This window comes from Lissotriton helveticus, chromosome 2_2 (genome assembly GCF_964261635.1).
Source record: "Lissotriton helveticus chromosome 2_2, aLisHel1.1, whole genome shotgun sequence".
Taxonomy (NCBI): domain Eukaryota; kingdom Metazoa; phylum Chordata; class Amphibia; order Caudata; family Salamandridae; genus Lissotriton; species Lissotriton helveticus.
This window is the reverse complement of record NC_136060.1, coordinates 72010299-72033081: the sequence shown is the minus strand read 5'-3', so window position 1 is coordinate 72033081 and position 22783 is coordinate 72010299. Positions and strand designations below refer to the sequence as shown.

The window sequence follows — 22783 nt, the reverse complement described above, 5'->3', positions numbered from 1 at the left end:
TAGAAAAGAAGGGTAAGGCCACCTACCTGGAGGACCTTAAGACCCCTCGACAGCCCCTACGGGTGCTACATGCTAAACGACTCAAACCCCACCATGAGAGGCCCGAGGTCATCTTAATGATGGTGACTGATGGAGGAGAGGAAGCGGAAAGCGAACCTCTCCCAGACTTGTTTTCGTCTCAGGAAAAGGATGGGTCGGTGGAGGGAGTGATTCTCTCCCCATCCCTATTTCCTGAACAGCGAGAGGACTGCCGCCAGATACTGGAGCAGTACTCTACGTTGTTCTCCCTTGTCCCGGGAAGGACCCACCTGTGTACCCATGATGTGGACACAGGAGACAGCCCACCAGTGAAGTCAAAGACCTACCGGCTGTCAGACAAGGTGAAGGCTAGCATCCATGGTGAGGTTACCAAGATGCTAGAGCTAGGAGTTATAGAACCTTCCAGTAGCCCCTGGTCCAGTCCGGTGGTTCTAGTGCCAAAAGCAGCTCCACCAGGCACCACTCCAGAACTGAGGTTCTGTGTGGATTACCGGGGACTGAACTCAGTTACCAAAACTGATGCTCATCCGATCCCTAGGGCGGATGAATTAATTGACCGGCTGGGAGCTGCCCAATACTTGAGTACCTTTGACCTCACTTCAGGGTACTGGCAGATCTCCCTGACAGATGGAGCAAAGGAAAGGTCAGCCTTCTCCACGCCTGAGGGACACTTCCAATTTTGTGTGATGCCCTTTGGGCTCAAGAATGCCCCTGCCACTTTTCAGCGGCTGGTGAATCAGGTCCTCTCCGGAATGGAGGGTTTCTCCGCTGCTTACCTGGATGACATTGCTGTCTTCAGCAGCAGTTGGGAGGACCATTTGCAAGCAGTTCTCCAGGCCCTGAAACAAGCTGGCTTGACAATCAAGGCCAGCAAATGTCAGATTGGGCAGGGGTCGGTTGTGTACCTTGGACACTTGGTGGGTAGGGGAACAGTGCAGCCCCTCCAGGCAAAGATTGAGGCAATCATGGCCTGGGAACCCCCCAAGACCCAGACTGAGGTCCGAGCTTTCCTGGGCCTCACAGGTTACTACCGTCGCTTTGTGAAGGGGTATGGCACTATTGTAGCGCCCCTCACAGAGCTTACCTCAAAGAAACAACCTCGACGGGTAGTTTGGACAGAGGCTTGTCAGCAAGCTTTTGAAAAACTGAAGCAGGCAATGTGTGCAGCACCGGTCCTGAGGGCCCCAGACTTCTCCAAGGAGTTCATTGTCCAGACAGATGCATCAGAACATGGCATTGGGGCAGTGTTATCGCAACTCAATGAAGAGGGTCTGGATCAGCCTGTAGTCTTCCTGTCCAGGAGACTACTTCCCCGGGAACAGAAGTGGAGTGCAATTGAGAGGGAGGCTTTTGCGGTGGTGTGGGCTCTGAAGAAGTTGCGGCCATACCTGTTTGGCTCGCACTTCCTGGTTCAGACTGACCACCGACCCCTTCGTTGGCTGATGCAAATGAAGGGGGAAAATCCCAAGTTGTTGAGATGGTCCATCTCCCTACAGGGAATGGAGTTCCGGGTGGAACATCGGCCTGGAGTGGACCACGCCAATGCAGACGGTCTCTCTAGGTATTTCCGCCTTAGTGATGAGGACTCCCAAGGGGTTGGGTAGCTCTCCCCACTTTCAGCTGGGGGGGACGCGTGTTAGACCTGTCTGCCTTTGGGTAGTCCCTCCAATTTATTATTTATTTTGTCCCCTTTTTGCCCCTCATACCTTTATCCCTTTTTGTGTCCACTGGATTATTTTTTGCGGTGTTGTCCTAGGGGTTAGATGCTCTTTTGCCCTCATAGTTTTTTACCTGAGGCCTAGGTGCCATTTCTGACTGGAGAGTATGGGGCCCACAAAATGGTCGCCATTACTGCCATAACGGTCACCCCTGGACAGGACCCATAGACTAGAGTAGGGACTTTCCAGAACCTTCCGGTCCCTTCTGGACCTTCTGAGGCCACCCTATATAAGGCCAGCTGTAGTGCAGCAATTTTGTCTTTTCAGAGAAGGCTAGCTGGAGTGAAGGCTGTAGCATAAGGTGGGGGTAGGATAATCAGAGGGTTGATCTCCCAGTGTAGGTACTCTTCCTTACCGTTTCACCACCCCTTTCTCCTTGTAGTTACCGACTTGACCCTCCCAGAGGAAATCCTGGAGACCCTGGGCGCATATCCCAATCCAGCCCCCAGAAGAAAGATTGGGTGAGAGAGACTGAACTGGAGTGTAACTCCGATTATTGCCCAGTAAGAAAGGTCCTGATTTAGACTCAAGGAATGGAGGATTAGACCAAAGCAGGAATTGTAGTGGAGGAGAGAGAAACCTGTGAGCCTGGTCAGTCGCCACAAGAACTAGGAGAGAAATAGGCGTCATCTGGTATTTCAACAGAATCCCCCCTCTCTGTACCTGTGGTAACGAACTGCCACAATAGGGGTAGTGGGTTCATCCTGGACAGAGGCTAAAGCCAAGTGCCTGGGGCAGAAACGCCGAGTGGTTTGGCCGTGTAGCGAAGGCCACTCCATGCTTGCTTAGACTGGTGACTGTGGTTGGAAGTTCGCTTTGGGAATCCCTCCCTCGAACTGCGCAGGCCCCGCCGAGTGAACACGGGTCCTGGAGCGAGGGCGGAACCAAAGGAGGAGGTTCACCGGAGCTGTGCAGGCTCTGTCTTTGAGCCGCTAATCTCGCGCGCATGCCCGGTCAGACCGCTTCCCTCAAGGAAGGCGGAGTCAGCCCCTGAGGAGGAATCGGGCGGGAGGCGAGCATCGGCTCCCTTCAGCTTGTGTGGCCTTTTACCCCGCGCCAGCTCTACCCACGAGGGGCTGGAGTAGCGGGTGAGGAGGGTCAAGTGGCCGACTGTTACACGCTGAGCCCCCCCCCCCGGTGTGAACTTCCCTTCTCCAGCGATCCGAGACTCTGGCCCAGTGGGCCCAATGCTGAAAAGTAAGGAGTGTGTGAAGGGGGGAGAGTGAAGGATGTAGATCTTATGATCGAAGGGCAGAGGGGCGGAACCTAATGGTTGGCCTCACTAAGAGTGAACTAAAACCGTCAGAAGCCTTAAAGACTTTCACAAGGAACCTGATTGTATTAAAGCTGATCTGGAACGCTGATTACGTGGTGCTGAGATATAAACCTCCTTGTGACAGGTCTAGAGAAGAGCTTATTCAGAATAGTAGAGTGGGGGGTAATTGGTGTTAACCTATCTTGGAGGTCCAAAGACTCCCTGAGCTTGTAAGGTGGCAAGACACTATTCCTGAGAGCCTATGAATTGTACCTTAATGCTGATAAATTGTATTGTAAGAACTCTTCTAAAACAATTGTAACTGGTAGAGACATGGACTAAATGTATTTTTCTGTACTGACTAAGGATATATAGTGGAAAAGAGAACCTAGTACTATTTTTATAAAACAGCACGTATTTTTCCACAAAAATTTGGTGTAGTGTCGTTTTTAAGTGGAACTGCATTGAGTTACTGCTGGGTGGTATGCAAACTTCACACTTGTGCTTCTGAATATTGACTGTCTTACCCTAGGCCAGGCTCCCCCATGAGACTTGGCAAAATCCAGGTCCAACAAAGCCCCAGTGCTGAATCCAGGCATCCAGCCCTGAATTTGAAAAAGTAACGCAAAAGTAACGTACCTGCAATTTGTTGAAAAAGCCTACATTTCAATGTACTGTGTTTGCTGAGTGTTACAATCTACTACATTAAATGTCAATCAAAGCAAGTACAATTTCTACTGAATTTTCGAACTGTATTCAATCAAGTAACATTACTGAAAAATATTTAATGCTTACCTCTGCCAGGCTTGCTTGGTTCTAAAATTAAAACAACAGTATATTTATTTGTATACAAAACCAATTGGCCTAGAGTTCAGTTATTGGGTGTGTGAATTTATTTGCTGCCTTACTGCTCTACCAAGCTACAACAATTAGAGAGAAAGATTATATCTAACTTTAGCCTGTGCCTACCTCTGGGGGCACTTGGACTCTAAAAACATACTGTACCTCACTATGGTGTAGTACATATAGAGCCAGTTTCCTACATTAGTGGATCAGTGGTGGGATACACAACTTGCATTTGTTGGACTACCTGGTTATCTCCTGATCACACAACAGAGCTCTTAAATTGCCTTTAGAATTCTGATTTTTACAAATTGGCATTTTTACCAAACTACTAAAAGTCTTGTTAGGGCCTTGCTTAAGTCCCTTTAGAATTTTAGAAAATAAAAAGTCACTGTAGTCACGGATAGAGGGGTTATACCTTTTTTGTTAGAATGTCTCAAAAACAGAACCCAACTATTAGTGAAGATAACCATAATGACATACAGGACATGGTTGGGGAGCTTGACCTCACCCTTTACCTTCACTTGTCTTTTCAGGAAGTAAGGTCCTTATGTAGAATTAAAAACATATCAATGGGCCCACATCCAACCAAAGAAAGGCTCCAGGAGCTGTTGGTTGAGTATGCAAAGGTCCACCCTTCTGAAAATGGTGATGACCAAGCAGAAGAGGAAGGAGGTGAGGAGGATGGAAATAGGTACCCACCTCCATCACTTCCTAGGGAAGACAGGGTCCCTGTACCCTTACTTCCAAGAGTTAACCTCTGGGGGCCTAGAGGCCACACAGGTGGTTCAGGTCCTGATGAGGACAATGAGGGCAGCCTCAATGAGGAGGACAGCCTTTTAGCAAGGCGGGCCAAAATATTGGATCTAGAGTCCAGACTCCTCACTCTAGAAAAAGAAAGAAAGGAGATGGGTTTAGCACCCATCAATGGTGGCAGCAATCAAAACAATAAGGCTAGAGAGCAATCTTATGATTGCACTCCTTTGGGAACTGTTCTCTGGTAAGCGCAGAGACAGACTCCTGACCATGTAGGGGCAGATGCCGGGTCCTATGACCTCATTAAGAGCACTCTGAGAGATTTGGACTCACAATTGGGGAGTACAGAATTAGATTTAGGGGGCTCATAAATCCCAAAAACAAACCTGTATTCATTTTGTAGACTACTCAGTAAAAGCACTAGGTGGCTGGTTAACGGGAAACAATGTGTATGAATTTAATGGAATTTACAAACTGTTTATGAAGGAACACATATTAAGTAATTGCACTGATGAGAAGTTGCATCAGTATCTGATAGACCTCGGTCAACCTTCTCCCCAAGAATTGGGAATGAAGGCAGACCACTGGGTCAAAACAAGGGTAACTAGGACGTTCACTGGGGGTGACCCAAAGAAAGGGGTTACAAAGCCTCCCCAGAGGAAAGATAGTGAATCCCTTAAAAATAAAAGCAAGGAGTCCCAGGTAGCCCCCCAAAAACCTGTCCATGAGGGTGGGCCCAAAGACACCACACAAACTAAAACAGGGTACCAAGGTAAAAATTGGGATCCCAACAGAGTACGGTGTCACAACTGTCAAAAGGCAGGACACCACATCAAGAACCCTAGCTGTCCTGAAAACAAAGCCCCCAGTGTAGTTCCAGGGGTCACTAGTGTAGCTCCAGGTGTTGTCAGTGTAGCTTTGGAGGATGGTTCTTCAGATGAGGAAGTCCTCCTAGCCTTCAACTGGAAAATGGGCCCAAAAAGTGAGCTGGAAATTCCAGAGGGGAGTAGAAACTTCCACCACCTACTGGTGAATGTACTCCCAGCCACTGCCCTGAGCGAAACCTGTACGAGTCACACTGAGGTGCATGACAGGTTAGAACTCCCACACCAGTATGTCCCAGGGGAAACAAGAAGAATATGGGCTGTGGCTGTAGTGCCCCTAGTAATAGCTGGGTCCCTTAGATGCAGTAAAGACCTCCCCCTTGATTGTCTCCTGGGGAATGACCACTCTGAAGTTGGTTTGAGCCAAAGAGAGGTACTGGTCCAATTCAAGACCTCACCCAAGATACTAGGGGTGGCTGAACCTGCAGTTAGTGCAGCTAAGCCCCAAAAGAAAAAGAAGAAGCAGGGTAGGAAAGGTGGGCAACTCTTAGCCACAGTTCCAGTGGGCCAGGGAGAATATATCTTAGTAAGGGAGAACTCCAAAAGTGGTACTGGTAAAGTCCCACATAGCCAACAAAAAGACCTGACTTAACAGGCAACTGTCTAGCCGGAGTTGGTGGCAGAACAAAGGGTGGAGGAAGGGTGATCACTACCAAGTGTAGTGACCCCCCACCCTAAAACAGCAGACAGGAAGCCAGAATGCAAAGAAGCCGGTAAGGTAGCCCCTTCACTTACCAGTCAGGAGGTAAAGGTGTGATTCTGGGCACTGACAGCTGTCAGCAGCCTCTGCTGTGTGTTAGCCTTCATGACAGCACTGTCCTTGGCATGGTGGTCTAGCCCCCTGCCAAATAGTAAGTTAGGCCCCCTGACCATATTGTTCATGGTGGTGTTGCTCAAGCTGTGGGTGACCTCTGTGGGTAAGCTGGGCTTTGCCGTGGCTAAGTTAGAATTTGCAGAGGTGGGCACCTCTGAACCCAAACTAGAAAGATGGAGTGAAGACACTAGAGAGCTGGGAAAGGAGCATTGGGAATTTGGTCCTGAAACTGTTGAGGTAGGCCAGCTCCACAAAGGGACTGACCTGGTCAGAAAGATGTAAGGCAGAGTAGGCCCTGCAACTTTCAAACCACTTCCTCAACTCTTCCTCGCCTGAAAGACTAGGAAGACTCTCCCAGCTTTGACAGAGCCTCCTTGCCTTTGGGCTGGGAGGGGCTTGTGTAGGAAAGTGGGTTTCTGTTGCTGTAACCTCCCCACTTTTTGCCAGACTACTGATGCACTTTTTCTTGGTGTGCCCTGGGGCCCCACCAATCAGGTTCCCAGGGCCTGTGTTCTTTCCCCAAAACTAACCAAATTGGCTTATCTGGCCACAGGTCAGCCCCTGGTAAATGGTACCCAGGGCAGTGTGACCAGGAAAGGCCTCTAAGGGCTGCAGCACTTATTGTGCCACCCTTAGAGGCCATGCACCTTTACACACACACACTGCCTTTGCAGTCTGCATGTTTTGGTGCAGAAAAAAGTAAAGAGTCGACATGGCACACATCTGTGTTGCCATGCCTACAACCCACTGCCCTGGCATAGATCAGTCACCCCTCTAACTGGGTGCCTTAACCCAGTGGTGAGGGTACATGTGCATGAGCCCTGTACCCCTACAGAGTCTAAGTCCATTCGTAGGCATTGTAAGTGTAATGCTGCCATTAAGAGTATATGGTGATGGGAGCTTGTCATTATGAACTCTACAGCTCCATAATGGCTACACTGAAAACTGAGAGGTTTGGTATCAAACTTCTCTGCACATTAAACCCACACTGATGCCAGTGTTGGATTTAATGAGAAATGCACACAGAGGGCATCTTTGAGATGCCCCCTGAAAATCGACCAGTCTCTGGTGGGTTCCCTGACTGGTACACACCAGCCTGCCACCACGAGACATGTTTCTGGACCCCTAGGGTGGAAGCCTAGGCTCCATGAGCCCAGAAACAAAGCCTTTCCTGGGCGGAGGTGTTCACCCCCCACCCCAGGCCAGGAAGAGCCATCTGTGGCAGGGGAGCTTCAAAGGCCTGGCAGCCTTTGTAATGCAACCCCCAGCCTCTCCTGCTATCAGGCGCCGGCCCCCTTCCTGTCTCCCTTCCCTTTTGGCGGGAAAACAGGCGGGAAAAACTAGCCAGCCCAGGAGGTGTGCCCTCCTCTGCCAACTCCACCCCTCAGGTGGGGGTGGCGAGGTGAAGCCCACTTTCCAGCGCTCACCATCTTGCAGATGGCAGGCACCCCCCAATCAGGACTCGGAATTGTGCTCACTCCCCCACGTGGGGTGAGCACACCAAGGGTGTAGTCACCCTAAGGTCAGTAGCCCATTGGCTACTGACCTTAAGACCCCTAAAACACCCCCTAAATACAGTATTTAGGGGGCAGTCCTGAACCAAGAAGGCAGATCCAGCAACAACAAGGAAAGAAGATAAGAAAAAGGACCGAAGAGCCGTGCAGAGCTAACTAGAGGACAACACCCAATAAATTGGCACCAGCCCTAACGGCCTGTCTCCCTTCGAACCTGGCTCCTGCGAAAACCCTGGTGTGTCCTGCCGCCAGCAACCCCAAAAACCTGTCTGCCTTTACTTCAAAGACTTAATCTCCTGTGAACACCGGACTTGTTCAAACTGCAGCTTCTGGCTCCAACCAGACACCACAAATCCAGCCCACTCTGCACCCGCCGAACCCGGCCCGAGCGGAAAAACCCATCGAGGAGGTCACCCAGGCAATTCTGATCCAAGATCCGGCGACCCCTGACCTGCCTCAAGCCTCCAGACGATGCCTGCAGTCTCAATCCAGAGGATCCCCCTACCGTGACCAGAGCTGGTAAGAAAATCCGACGTCCCCTGGCACCCCTGCACATGACGCCTCACTGCCTTGGGTGCCCAAACCTATGGTGCCTAACCAACCCACAACATCCCAACTTACCCCTCGAAGTGATGGTCGCACCCAGAAGTTCCTCGTCCCCGAGACTGCAGTGTTTCTTTGTACCAGAGGTTCTCCATTGGAAACCACAGGGCACCTGACAGCAGAACAGCACCCTGCACACCTGGCTGCTCCAGTGTCGGTGAGGGTGCACCTTTGGTGCTACTTTGGTCCCAAACTTGCCCTGAGCTAAACACTAAGAGCTTTGCTCCCACAACCCTGTGGCCTGCTTGCCAGCAGCCTCCAACCGGAGACCCCCTATCCTCCATAGGATAACATTAGGCCTCAACACACTGCACCCGGCCGCCCTAGGGCCACTGAGGGTACAATCTCAGTGCATCACTGATCCCGGGGGACCCCTGAGTCTAACCCCAGAACCTTAACTCCCACAGTCGATTACTTACCTCCAAACTGATAACCTGTTTTTCCTCCATTGGATAACATTGACAATTCTCCTTCCAAAAAACGTTTGTGTGGAGTTTTGAACACTAAAGATATTCTTTAAAAATGGTATAAATAACGAAAACGTTTTTTCTCACCTGCAGGGCATGTCCCAGTGCTGAATCTAGGCATACAGCCCTGAGTTAGAAAAAGTAATGCAAAAGTAACTTACCTGCAATTTGTTGAAAAAGCCTATTAATTTCAATGTACAGCTCCAAAAAATTTCCAAGTGTGGAGTTTTGAAATCTGAAAATATTCTTTAAAAATCGCACGAATAACAAAAACGCATTTACTCACCTGTTTCCAGGGAATGTCCCAGTGCTGAATCTAGGCATCCAGCACTGAGTTAGAAAAAGTAATGCAAAAGTAACTTACCTGCAATTTGTTGAAAAAGCCTATACATTTCAATGTACTGTGTTTGCTGAGTGTTGCAATCTACTACATTAACCGTAAATCAAAGCAAGTACAACTTCTTCTGCATTTTTCAACTGTATTCAATCAAGTAACTTATTACTGAAAAGTATCTAATGCTTACCTCTGCCAGGCTTGCTTGGTTCTAAAAATAAAACTGTATATTTTTTATACAAAACCAATTGGGCTAGAGTTCAGTTATTGAGTGTGTGAATTCATTTGCTGACTGAGTGGGTACATCAAATGCTTAACACTGTCCTCCGATACTGCCTTACTGCTCGACCAAGCTACCACAATTGGAGAGTAAGGTTCTTTATAACTTTAGCCTCTGCCTACCTCTGGGACAGTTGGACTCTATACTCACTTTACCTCATTTTGGTGTAGTGTATATTAGGCCTGGGTGGAATTTGCGTAGTCGAGCTACGCAAAACTCAGCAAACGGTAAAAAATCTCCGCAAGCACGCAAAAGTTCTGCAAGCACGCGGAATTGCTTGTTCCACCCGTTCGTGATGCTTTTTTCCTGTTCGCGAACGCTGTTTGCGTGCTCGGGGAGAAATATCTCGCAAGCATGCATTTTGAAAGCGCGAACAAGCAAAAAATTCCACGAAGCCGCAGATCATGGAATTTTTGGCAATTCTGCGTTCTCCGCGGAACGCGAAATTACCCAAATTCAGCAAATTCCGCGAGCGGAACGGAATTTACCACCCAGGCCTAGTATGTATAGAGCCAGTTTTCTACAACCCACAATTGGCATATTTCATTTATTTATACGGCCCTAGTGAATTGCATTATAAGTGCCTAAGGCCTATAAATTGATACTAATGAGCCTGCAGTACTGATTGTTCCACTCACTAGCCTTTCCAACATGCCTCAGGTCTGCCAGTGCTAAGCCTGTGTGTGCAGTTGTAAATGGCCATGTGGACCTGGCAAGTTAACCCTCTTGCCAGCCTCAACCTTTCCTTTTCAATACATATCAGTCACCCCTAAGGTAGGCCCTGGATAGCCCAAGGGCAGGGTTCAGTGTATTTAAAAAGTAGGTCATGCACTTTTAAGTTTTACATGGCCTAGTAGTGGAAAACTCTTAAATTAGTTTTTCACTACTGCAATACCTATCTCTACAATAGGATAACAATGGGATTACCATATTACATTTTATAAGTGTAATTTTCAATTGGGATGAGATTGGACCCCCAGGTTTTGTGTCTCTTGAATCACAATTTAAAATCAGAACTTATGGTGCACTCGGATTTTCAATTGTAATTCTGAAAATGCCACTTTTAGAAAGGCTTTGAACATTCCCTCTAGACAGCCACACACAAACAGAGCTTAGATGTGACTTGATGGGTCTTAATGGGCCATTAACTGGCGTGAAGGGGTAGCAGAGCTGAACACTGCCTCACTTACACCTGAATATGCTGTGTACTGCCCACAAGCAAAGGGTTGCTTACCTCTCTGTTGTTAGTCTAGAGCTAGGGCAGGAAAGAAAGGGAATTGTGCACTTCAAAGTCATCTCTGAAGTCTCCCCCACTTCAAAGGCCCAACTGGGTATTAGTACTGGACCTCTTACACCACCAAATCAGAAAACTTCTGGAACTGAGGACATTCTACCAAGAATAAGGACATCTGTGCTGCCAGCAGGGACTGCCACCTTGGTGAACTGCTTTGCTGTGTTGGCCTGTTGCCTGCTCCTTCTTGCCTGAAGGTCCTACATCTCTATATCCCAGCACCTACGTTTTTCCAAGGGCTTGTTGGCTTGTCTCCTGTTTCTGAAGTCTCAGGAATATTAAAGACCTCTCCCTACAACCAGCCTCTGGACTCGTTCTACTGTGAGTCCTGCTCTGCCAAGTAGTGCCAATCCAGTCCTGGGCCCTTCGATGTGATTTTTCAGTGCTGCAATCCAGAACACCCATGCATCACCGATGTTGTGTCAGTCGGAACCAGCGCATTTCCTTTGAGACCAATGCATCACTGCTGCTGCATGAACCGCACTGATGTTCATCGCATCTTGACTCTCGATGTATCTTCGATTTTGTGCAGCTAGGAACTGACGCATCATCTACACCTGCGGAATCAACATTGACGCATCACCTCCTTTGCTCCACGCATTATACTAGAAATTGGCGCATCCAAAGTACTGTTCGGCAGGCCAGGGCTGGTCCCTGTATCTGACCCGCACTCCATCGCAGTCGGCCTGACCTTTTCGGTTTGTCCCGGTCAAGTGCGACCAGATCTCCCCGGTTGGTGTCCTTTGTTTCTAAGCACAACAAAACAGTTTATTCTTTAAAAATTCATTTTGTGACCTCTACTTATTGAATATTTATCGTTCTGGTCTTGTTTTACTCATAAAAACATTGGTCATGTGTCTAAACTGGTAGGGAGTCTTTTTTGTTTTTTCACTGTGTACTGTGTGTTGTGTGCACAAATACTTTACACATTGCCTCTTAGTTAAACCTGACTGCTCTGCACCAAGCTACCAGAGTTTGACCGCAGGTTAATTTGGAGTGTGTTACTGACATACCTGGACTAGGATTGTGGTTCCTGCTTGGACAGGGTGCATACATCTGCCAAGCAGAAACCCAATTTCTCGTATTTGTGCAGCTCATTCAGTGATTGGTGTACACTACTATCCATATCTCAGACCAATTCGAACAATTTTAAATTTCTCCTGATTCGCATTCTCCTGATTGGCATTTTACATTTTTCCAAAATCATTTCACTGTCCGGAGAAGCAGCTTCTACACCTGCCAGAATAGATTTTGAGCTGGCATGGCTGAACCAGGAGGAGGATGAGAAACTGGATGGTGATGAGGAGTTGGACCAGGATTCACTGGAGAATCTAGGTCTGCCTGTGTGGCAGAGGGCTAACAGTCTGAAAGGAGAGATGGTTCTCCCAGGGCAGGGAGACAGCGTATCATTGAAAGGCCTGTCCCCAGAGTAGCTGAAGGACAGGTGGGAGGAGAAGAAATTAAAATTGGATATTGCTAATCTCACTTTGGAGGAGAAGAGATTAACTCAAGAGGTGAGCCTGAGAAAGCTGGATGTAAAGTCCGGGAGGGCTGAGTCCATCGAAGATGGTGGCAGCATTTCATCAGTGTCTGACAAGAGAGTACACATACCCAAGGGTCTGGTGGCTAATTATGGAGTGGGAGGTGACATAGACAGATAGTTTAAGCCTTATGAGATTGCTTTACAGATGTGTTAGATCCATATGGGGGCTGAAGGAACTAATCTGTGGAAGCATATCCCCACTGAAGGGAGGGACACTTTACTGGCCCTAAATGGGAGTAAAATGATGAGGAATCCCTCCATGAAGGATGCCCTGAGTAGAAAGTATGCTTTGACCCCATCAGAGAAATACAGACAGAAGTTCAGGCCTCGTCAGAAATGATCCCCACAGGCCTCAGTGGATTGTGTTGAGTCTTTTTGCAAGGCACTGGATGTTGGGTGAAGGGCAGTGATGTTGAGGATGATCAGGGGCTGTATAACTTGATTGAAAAAGAGCACATGTTCAGTATTTGTTTTCCAGATCTGCTCCAACACCTGGTTGATAGTAAGATCATTGTTCCCAGGGAGCTTGCTAAGGAGGCAGACCTCTGGATCAGTACTAGGGGCCAATAGAAGGTACTTGGGAATGACCCCAAGAAGTATGGTTCATGCTCCCTTCAGCAGAGTGAGGGGGAGTTCAAGGGAGAGACACAGACAGGTCTGAGAGTAAGGGGGAGGAAAGGGTTCTCATGCTCCTTCTGAAAACCAGAAAGGAGGTACTGATGGGCGGTGGCCCAGGGCACCCCATTTCCAGCCTCACTGCTTTGATTGTTCCCAGCTAGGGCACAAGCAGGGGGGCTCTCTCTGTCCTAAGAAACCACTCACTAGTGGTACTTCTACTGAGATGGCCAATGTGGCCTTAGGAGTAAGAAGTCCCAAGGGGCAGGTCATAGACCATGACAGAATCTCCCTTATGTGGGAGGTGTACTCAGCGGGTAAGTTGGTGATCCCGGAGGGTGAGATTCGTCACTTCGACCAGGTGAAAGTTAATGAGGTCGCAGTCACTGCTCTGTGAGACACTTGGGTTAGCCAGACCATGGTTGTGGAAAGGCTAGTTTCCCCAGAGTAGTACACCGGTCAGGTATGTAGGGTGATGCAGGCCCAGGGGCAGGACTTTATCCACACAATGGCCCTGGTATCCCTGTAATGGGGTGGGGAGGTGACCTGGAGGATGGCCATAGTTAGTCCCTAAATACCTATAGACTGCATTGTGGGGAATTAGTTGTCCCTGGGCACCTGACAGTTCCATTTTTTGGGGGTGCCACTTCTAAGCTGAGGGTACAGGGCTCCAGATGGAGGGGCAGGGGGAGGAAGAACGTACTTGTCACTTGTTCAGTCTCAGACACTGGGTTGAAGGGCCAATTCCAGGATACCACCCCTAAACTCATGGGAGGTGAAGTGGAAGAAGGCTGCAAGGCACCCGGGGCTCCTGCCATCCAAGTCTACGAAAACCGCAGAGGTCAGAGACCCCTGGATGGACTGGGGCCTGGCTATGGACACTGACAGCTATCTGGGATCTCTGTAGGTTGTTGTCCTTATAGACAGAATTTCCCCTGGGTTTGGTACAGAAGTCAGAGCCAAGGGGTGGATTGTTCCATATCAATTTGGTGGACATGGCGGTACTGCCTGCCTGTTTAGATGCATATGTGAGCAAATGAAGGTTAGGTGCTGCACAGATGGGGTCCACAGTTGAGAAGTATTCCCAATGGGTCAGGACAGTGCCTCAGGAGAGTATAGACAGAAGGATTCACTGAGTTCAGTAAGGCACAGAACTGACAAGTGCACCTGCAGAAGTGGGCCATTGTCCAAGTTGTATCACCTTAGCATGGAAGTCCATCAAGGTATTGATTAGTCTACCCTGGCTTTCAGTGGCGGCTGGTGACATTTGAAAGTGGTGAGGCGTAAAGTTATTGTGGTACTGCAGTGAGGCAAGCACACCCTAACGCCCTACGAGGGGTACAGGTGTTCTCCCCCGAGAACATTTTGAAAAAAGAGTGGATAAATGGGGCATTTTCAAGCAAATTTGAGGACGTAGGAAGGTTGATAAAGCACTTGCGACAGTGTTATGACAGGATCTGTAACAACATCCTTATATCCATCAACTTCACCCCAACACCAGTACAAACACACATTCAAACACTAGTATCAAGTACACACATAAAGCACGAGTCACAAACATTTGTTTAGGCTTAAAGACCTGTACACAAAAAAGTATACAGAGACCGCTGCAGCTGCAAGCAGACGTGAAATACTCGATTTACTCACAAAGTGAGCAACACAAAACCCGCAGCCAGACATACTAAGCCCGGTGCCACCTCACAAGCACCCCTGGTCACACCTTTCCCTTTCTGGGGGCTTCCAGGAGACGCGCTGGGCAGGATGAGGAAATACTGAGTGCTTGTCCCAGCAAGTCGAGTTTCTTTCTGTGTTCAAAAATTGCCACCTTCCTTTTTCTGCCTCCCACTCATTTCTGTGTTTCGGTGTCTTTGTGTCTCACACCCTTCACCATCTCTGCCACCCTCTCCTCAGCTGCCCTCTGCACTTCCCCCTCACCTTTAGGTCTCCCCCATCACTCTTTCTACCTCCTGTTTTCCCCCTTACCGCTTTGCCTGAATTGCACCCTCTTTCATGTTCATTCTTTCACTCTCTCCTTGCTGTCACTCTTTCCACTCACCTTTGCTCTCCCCCTCCTCTCTGTGAACCTCTCTCTCTGTCACTGTCCTCTCATAGCCACTCTTTCCACTCTCATTCGGCCCTTATGAATCTCATCTCATGCTCTTCATCTCCATCTGTGTCACTCTCACCTTGCTGTCACTCTTTCCACTCCCTTTTGCCCTTCCCTCCTCTCTGTGAACCTCTCTCTCTGATCTCCATCTCTGTCACTCTCCTCTCATTGCCATTGTTTCCACTCTCATTTGACCCTTATGAACCTCATCACACACTCTTTAGCTCCATCTGTGTGACTCTCCTTGCTGTACTTCTTTCCACTTCCCTTTTTTCCTCCCTGCAAATCTCCCTCATCTGCATCTCTGTCACCACCTCCCATTGACACTTGTTCCCCTTCACTCTGTCCCTTTCTCCTCTCTGTGAACTTCTCTCTCATCTCCATCCCTGTCACTCTCCTCTTATTGTCACTCATTGCACTCCCCTCTGTCAATCCCTCCTCTCTGTGAACCTCTCTTCTGCACTCCCTGTCCCCCTCCTTTCATTGTCACTCTTCTTTGCGCTCCCTGCCCTTTCCATTTCTTGATCCGTGGCTACTTCTGCCCACTCTTCCTTTCCCTCTCTCTCTTCTCCTACGCTTTTATATTTACTCCCTGTTCATAGTACTAACTGGCACTGACATCATTTTGTAGCCCATGAGTTTATCCAGCAGCCGAGCCGAGCTACTTTTGAGATAACACACTTCCTGTGACCGTACTCGCAGGTTGTGACTTTGGAGAAAACTTGTAAATTAATGGTCTATTCAGGTTTGCCGGTTTAGAATGCAGTACTTTTCTTCGGGATACATTTGAAAAATGTTCATGTGTATACAAAGCTTCAAGATTTTTTTTAAGGGTTAGACAACCTTTGTATGTTTAAATCAGCAAAAGATTTACTGATACAGCACCCCGTGCCCCCACAGTACAATTCGCACATGCCAGCACGCGTGCTCTTTGCATGCTGAGTATGCCCAGTGTAACTGCTGCAGGGCCCGGGGTATTAGTTTCCACAGCAGGGAGACGTGTTTGTTTCTGTCTGCCGGGTCTTATTTCATAATAGCGCTCGTGACGAGCAGCAGTTTTTGGCTTCCAGCGCCTTGAACCATCCTTGGATCGTGGCGCTGAGTGGGAGGTGATGGGCCACTTTGCACGCTTCATATGCTGCTATGCAAAACATGGCGGCGTATCTCCGAGCGGTGGATGGCTCTGCTGGCAGTGCCCAGCTGGCAGGCCTGGCACCGGGGGCTCTCTACATCTCGAAGAAGAGGTGAACACCACCTATGGCAGCGCAGAAACAACGCAAGAGAAACTCAGGTGTCTCTGGCACTAGACGAGTTTATAATTTAAGAAAAAAAGATTACCAGACCAGGTCCGTGAGGCGCCTCTCTTCTTCTCGGCCGGGTCCGTTGGCGCCTCTTCTATGGAACAGCACTGGTTGGCAGCCCCTCTAAGCCAATACTGACGCTGCTCCAGCAGCGCCAGCATTGGCTTAGAGCAGGGTGACTCACCGCCCGCCTGCCCATTAGGAGACCGAGGTTTGAGCCTTTGCTCAACCCTCGCTGTCCTAATGGGCATGCGCCACCCACACTAGACGGTAGTGCGCATGAGTGGGCACGGCGAAAAAATGTGCCAACCTTCACCCAGCATGTGCACTGCTGCCTGCTGTGCGCTCTGCGCCACCCCTGGTCTACTGCATGTCAGTCACTCAGCAGCATGATGCCGGACCGCCCACCCTGGGTGGTCCGAGTTCATGCTGACTGACATGATTGTCAGACAGTTCTCCCTCGGTCTCTCTGAACGTAAGTAAACTGAGTCAGTTTACTTAAGTTTAGAGATGCCGAGGGAGTTGCGGGTGCTGGCGGCTTGTGGGGCAACGCCCCAGCGCCCTTAATGGACGCACCGCCACTGCTGGCTTTAGGTCAGCAGGAGGTTGTGTTGGAAATTGTCCTTTCTACAGGGCCATCAATAACCCATTGCCTTCCTCCTCCCCTATTTGCTGAATTTGTTTTTATAGCTTTAGGACTCTGATGACTTTACCACTAATAACCAGTGCTAAAATGCATGTGCACTCTTCTTAAAACATGTTAACATTGGCGTATTCACAATTGCTATATTTAATGTACTTAAAAGTCCTCAGTGAAGAGCATTACATGTGCCCAGGTCCTGTAAATTAAATGCTAGCATTGGGCTTGCAGCACTGATTGTGCCACCCTCTTAAGTAACCTTTCTAAAATGACTCAGGCCTGCCACTGCAAAACTTATGAGTGTAGTTCTAAACTGACATGCCAATATGGCCAGTTAACCCTCTTGCCAGGCCCAACCTTTCCTTTTTAATACATATAAGTCACCCCTAAGGTAGGCCCTGGACAGCCCAAGGGCAGCTGCAGTGTATTTAAAAAGTAGGACATGGTCTTTTAAGTTTTACATGTCCTAGTAGTGAAAAACTCGTACATCAATGTTTCACTACTGCATGGCCTCCCATAGATGCAATACTCCCATAGATTAACATTGGGATTACCTTATTACATTTTATAAGGGAAATTTCCAATTGGAAAGCTACGAGGACCCCCAAGGTTGGTATCTCTGAAATCATAATTTGAAATGCTAACTTATGGGAAAGTTAGATTTTAAATTGTAATCCTGAAAATGCCCCTTTTTAGAAAGTTGGTGTTTTCTTACTTAAACCATTTGGTACCTGTCTATGAATACATGTCTGGGGTTGGTGACAGCTGGTATTTTTAGAATTCCCTATAGACAGCCACATACGAAAATGGAGCTTAGGTGTGAATAATGGGTCATCATCCACATACTGATTGGCCACCCTAGGCAGGATGGGAGGGAGGAGCTGACACACTTGACCTTTCCTTTCCCCACACAAAGAGCTGCTTACCCACTGTAGTGAGTCTGGAGACAGGTCTGAAAGGGCAGAGACTCTGTGTACTTCAAAGGTATCTCTTTGAAGTATCACCCACATCAAAGGCACAACTGGGTATAAGTACTAGACCTTAGACTCCACCAACCCAGTACACTTCTGAACATGTGGATACTCTGCCAGGGAGAAGGACTGCTGTGCTGCTGAAAGGACTGCCACTCTGCTGGACTGCTTCTCGGCTTGACCCCTGCTCTGCTTTGCTGACCTGCTGCCTGCTGCCCTCCTTGCCTGGGAGAGAGAAGAACTGGACCTGCATCTCGCCAACCAAGAACCAGAGTGACACCACAGGCTTGCCTCCAGTTAGAAGTTACAGGAACATCAAAGGCTTCCAACCCATCTACCTACTGCATGTGGACTCTGCATCTGAGAGTCTTGCCCTGCCTAGTGGTGCCAATCCAGTCCTGTGCCCTTGGAAGTGGGTGTAGAGTGCTGCTCCAGTAAAAACCCATGCATTGCTGTCATTGAATGGTTTAGAACTTTCTCTTCTTCCTCAATGCTGGCACATCACCGCTGCCACAAGGACCAAGGACATCGCATTGCAGTCTGTGCGGCTTATTTCCAGCGGTTTTTGATTTATCCTTGGCTTGTATGGCTCGACGACACATCACCTACATCTTGGGGATTGAGGATGATGCATCTCTGACTTGCGCAAATCAGAACTGATGCAGTGCCTATATCTGAAGGGTTCGACACAACGACACATAGCATTCCTCTGTGCCTTGCATCTTATACTCGACATTGACACAACGGAGGAACTGTTTTAGCGGGCCAAGGCTAGTCCTCGTATCTGACCCAAGCTCCATCATGTTTGGCCTGAACTTTTGGATATGATCCAGCCTAGTGCGACCAGATAGCCCTGGTTGGCGCTTTATGTTTTTAAGCACGGCATTTAAGTTTATTCTTTAAAATTCATAACTCTGGTTATACTTATCGGATGTTTGTATTTATTGTCTTATTTTGTTCAATACATTAAGCTCTTTTTCTAACTAGCTGTGGTATCTATTTGAGTGGTGTTTTCACTGTTTTACTGTTTGAAGTGTTGCACAAATACTTTACACATTGGCTCTTAAGTTAAGCTTGATTGCTCTGGTTCAAACTACCAAAGGATGAGCACAGGTTCATTTGGGTGTGTATCTGACTTACCCTGACTAGGATTGTGGTTGCAACTTGGACAGGGTGCATACCTCTGCCAACCAGAAATCTGGTTTCTAACAGCAAAACAACCCATTTAAAATAATTATGACCAGGACCACATCACATAATGTGAGAGCTTGGAGTGCTAGGTTAAGAAAGTCTTTACCACAGTTTTGGGTTGTCTCGTGGCTTTAGTAGATGAAGAGCTGGAACAGCTCTTTTTGCCACCTGAGACAGTGGTAAATATTGCTTATTACAGGGATTTTTAAGGCATGTGCTGCTTTTGGCTGGAAATGTAGCACCATTTATTGACCTATTTAACCAATAACCTTATTTTCTAGTTGGTGGAACAAAGGCAGAGAAAGCCGACGAATAAGCATACTGGTGGTTGTATTCTAACATATATATATATAGTGGTTAGCACTAATATTTTCCCATTTTGGAGCCATCAACATAGCAAATACTATGATTAGGCAATTTAACTCTACTTATTTTATCTTTGAAAGGAGCAAGGACTAAGTCAACTTGGCAGACCTAATTTTAGTGGGTGGCGCCCACCAAAACTCATGTTAGAACACATGGACTTCATTTGTTTAAATTCCTTAACATGCGTGCACAGACTGCGTCAAACAACTTTAGTTGTGCTTGGCTCTGTAGCAGTATCGCTTCCAGCACTGTATTGGCTGTGGCTGCATGGGACCCCACTAGGCTGCAATGCTGTCTTGGAAAATCTCTCAGGGTCTTTTAGAGTCTGGCAGGCAGCCCAACGCGGTACAAAAGGGGGTGGTGATGGACAGAGCATCTGAACCAATCAAACACTCACACCCAGTCAACAGATCTGGGTTTGATCCATCACCATTCTTTAGCCCACTCTGCCACCCCAGTTCAGACATGGCCATATGCAAATCAGTCTGACCCTGTGCCTCTTGGGAACAGTCCAGCCCAAACTGCCAAGCCATGCCTTCCCTGGACCAGAAACAAGCTTCCTAGGACCGGTTTCTGGCATTTCAGCCGTCTTCAGCCAGGCTTGCTTGAATCCAGTGGCAAAGTGAGCAAGGGACTCACGTCTGAGCATACCCTGCCAACTTATGGCGAACAAAGCGGTACAAAAGGGGGTGGTGATGGACGGAGCATCTGAACCAATCAAACACTCACACTCAGTCAACAGATCTGGGTTTGATCCATCACCGTTCTTTAGCCCACTCTGCCACCCCAGTTCAGACATGTCCATATGCAAATCAGTCTGACCCTGTGCCTCATGGGAACAGTCCAGCCCGAACAGCCAAGCCATGCCTTCCCTGGACCGGCAACAAGCTTCCTATGACCGGTTTCTGGCATTTCAGCCGTCTTCAGCCAGGCTTGCTTGAATCCAGTGGCAAAGTGAGCAAGGGACTCACGTCTGAGCATACCCTGCCAACTTATGGCGAACAAAGCGGTACAAAAGGGGGTGGTGATGGACGGAGCATCTGAACCAATCAAACACTCACATCCAGTAAACAGATCTGGGTTTTATCCAATACCGTTCTTTAGCCCGCTCTGCCACCCCAGTTCAGACATGCAAATCAGTTGACCCTGTGCCTCATGGGAACAGTCCAGCCCGAACTGCCAAGCCATGCCTTCCCTGGACTGGAAACAAGCTTCCTAGGACCGGTTTCTGGCATTTCTGCCGTCTTCAGCCAGGCTTGCTTGAATCCAGTGGCAAAGTGAGCAAGGGACTCACGCCTGAGCATACCCTGCCAACTTATGGCGAACAAAGCGGTACAAAAGGGGGTGGTGATGAACAGAGCATCTGAATCAATCAAACACTCACACCCAGTCAACAGATCTGGGTTTGAACCATCACCGTTCTTTAGCCCACTCTGCCACCCCAGTTCAGACATGGCCATATGCAAATCAGTCTGACCCTGTGCCTCATGGGAACAGTCCAGCCCGAAATGCCAAGCCATGCCTTCCCTGGACCGGAAACAAGCTTCCTAGGACCGGTTTCTGGCATTTCAGCCGTCTTCAGCCAGGCTTGCTTGAATCCAGTGGCAAAGTGAGCAAGGGACTCACGTCTGAGCATACCCTGCCAACTTATGGCGAACAAAGCGGTACAAAAGGGGGTGGTGATGGACGGAGCATCTGAACCAATCAAACACTCACACCAGTCAACAAATCTGGGTTTGATTCATCACTGTTCTTTAGCCCACTCTGCCACCCCAGTTCAGACATGGCCATATGCAAATCAGCCTGACCCTGTGCCTCATGGGAACAGTCCAGCCTGAACTGCCAAGCCATGCCTTCCCTGGACCGGAAACAAGCTTCCGACGACCGGTTTCTGGCATTTCTGCCGTCTTCAGCCAGGCTTGCTTGAATCCAGTGGCAGAGTGAGCAAGGGACTCACGTCTGAGCATACCCTGCCAACTTATGGCGAACAAAGCGGTACAAAAGGGGGTGGTGATGGACAGAGCATCTGAACCAATCAAACACTCACATCCAGTAAACAGATCTGGGTTTGATCCAACACCGTTCTTTAGCCCGCTCTGCCACCCCAGTTCAGACATGCAAATCAGTTGACCCTGTGCCTCATGGGAGCAAAGCGGCACAAAAGGGGGTACAACAGCATGCCAGCCACTACCATGGAAGGCCACTTGCCAAATAGAGAAATGCCTGCCAGCAAAGCGACACTCTCTGTGCCTTCAGTGGAGCTCTTAATGTGATGGCTCCACTTAAGGCATTGATCCTTGCCAAGCAGCCACTGTTTGTTGCACCCACTAGGGAAACCAAGAGCTTGTTTCTTTAAGAAAAAATAATGACCCTGGTTAGTAGGAATTTTTCTCCCAGCACATCTGAGTAATTTTTGGATTTCCCTGCCCGCCTGCAGCCACCATACATTGCATGGCAGTTCCAGGCAACGAAATATTTTGATGGTCGTCATGTTATAAATAGGGGTGGAATGTTTAGGGGTAGTGCTTCCACTCTCACACATTCTAAATAACACCCTTTAGCTCATCATCCAATTGAAACTAAAATTCAGGGTGAAGTAAGCATTTTTTTAGAGACATTTGGGAGCTCAATGTTGTAGGGAATCTCAAGTGTGATGTCATTATTATTAGATGGACTTTGATGTAAAGTGTATTAATTCTAGCGTCTTGAGACACTAAGACAGCATGTGTTTGTGCTCTTACTGACATTAATGCCATTTGGAAAAGGTGGAGAGTCTGTTCTTGAGGGGCTGCAGGTCGATTTCGCTGTTATTTTTGGTCTGTGTGTTTATTGCTTTTCTCTCCCAAGTGTGCCCCTTCCACTTCTGCTGTTTACACAAGCAGGAGGCTGCCTCCTCACGTAAAACTAAAATGAGCAAGGGCCTTTGAAATCTAAAATTTTGGGTTTGCATGGATAGTCAAAGACAGATGGTTAACATAGGGTCGGATTATTTGTTCTTGAGCTGTCCAGGCAGAAACCCACCAAGTGCATCATCTGTGACTCTTCCACGTGCATGTCGCCAGCCTGGCTAGGGTCTGAGCCATGATCTGACTAGTGAAGGCCCAACTGGGTCTCATCCTTCTTTGGTAAGCCCTTGCCATCACACCATGCCGAACAGGCAGATAAAGGAACAAATGTCACTTTTGAAGGAGAAGGTGGTGTGAAGACATAAGGTACGAATCAGATCAGCTAAGTGTTAAGAGCCAACAGCA

General features: G+C 48.4%; 1 protein-coding gene across 2 annotated transcripts in view; it reads left to right on the top strand.

Moving 5' to 3' along the window:
* LOC144821270 (uncharacterized) overlaps positions 1–22783 on the top strand; it is a 715860-nt gene that overhangs the window by 354458 nt on the left and 338619 nt on the right. The window lies entirely within an intron of this gene.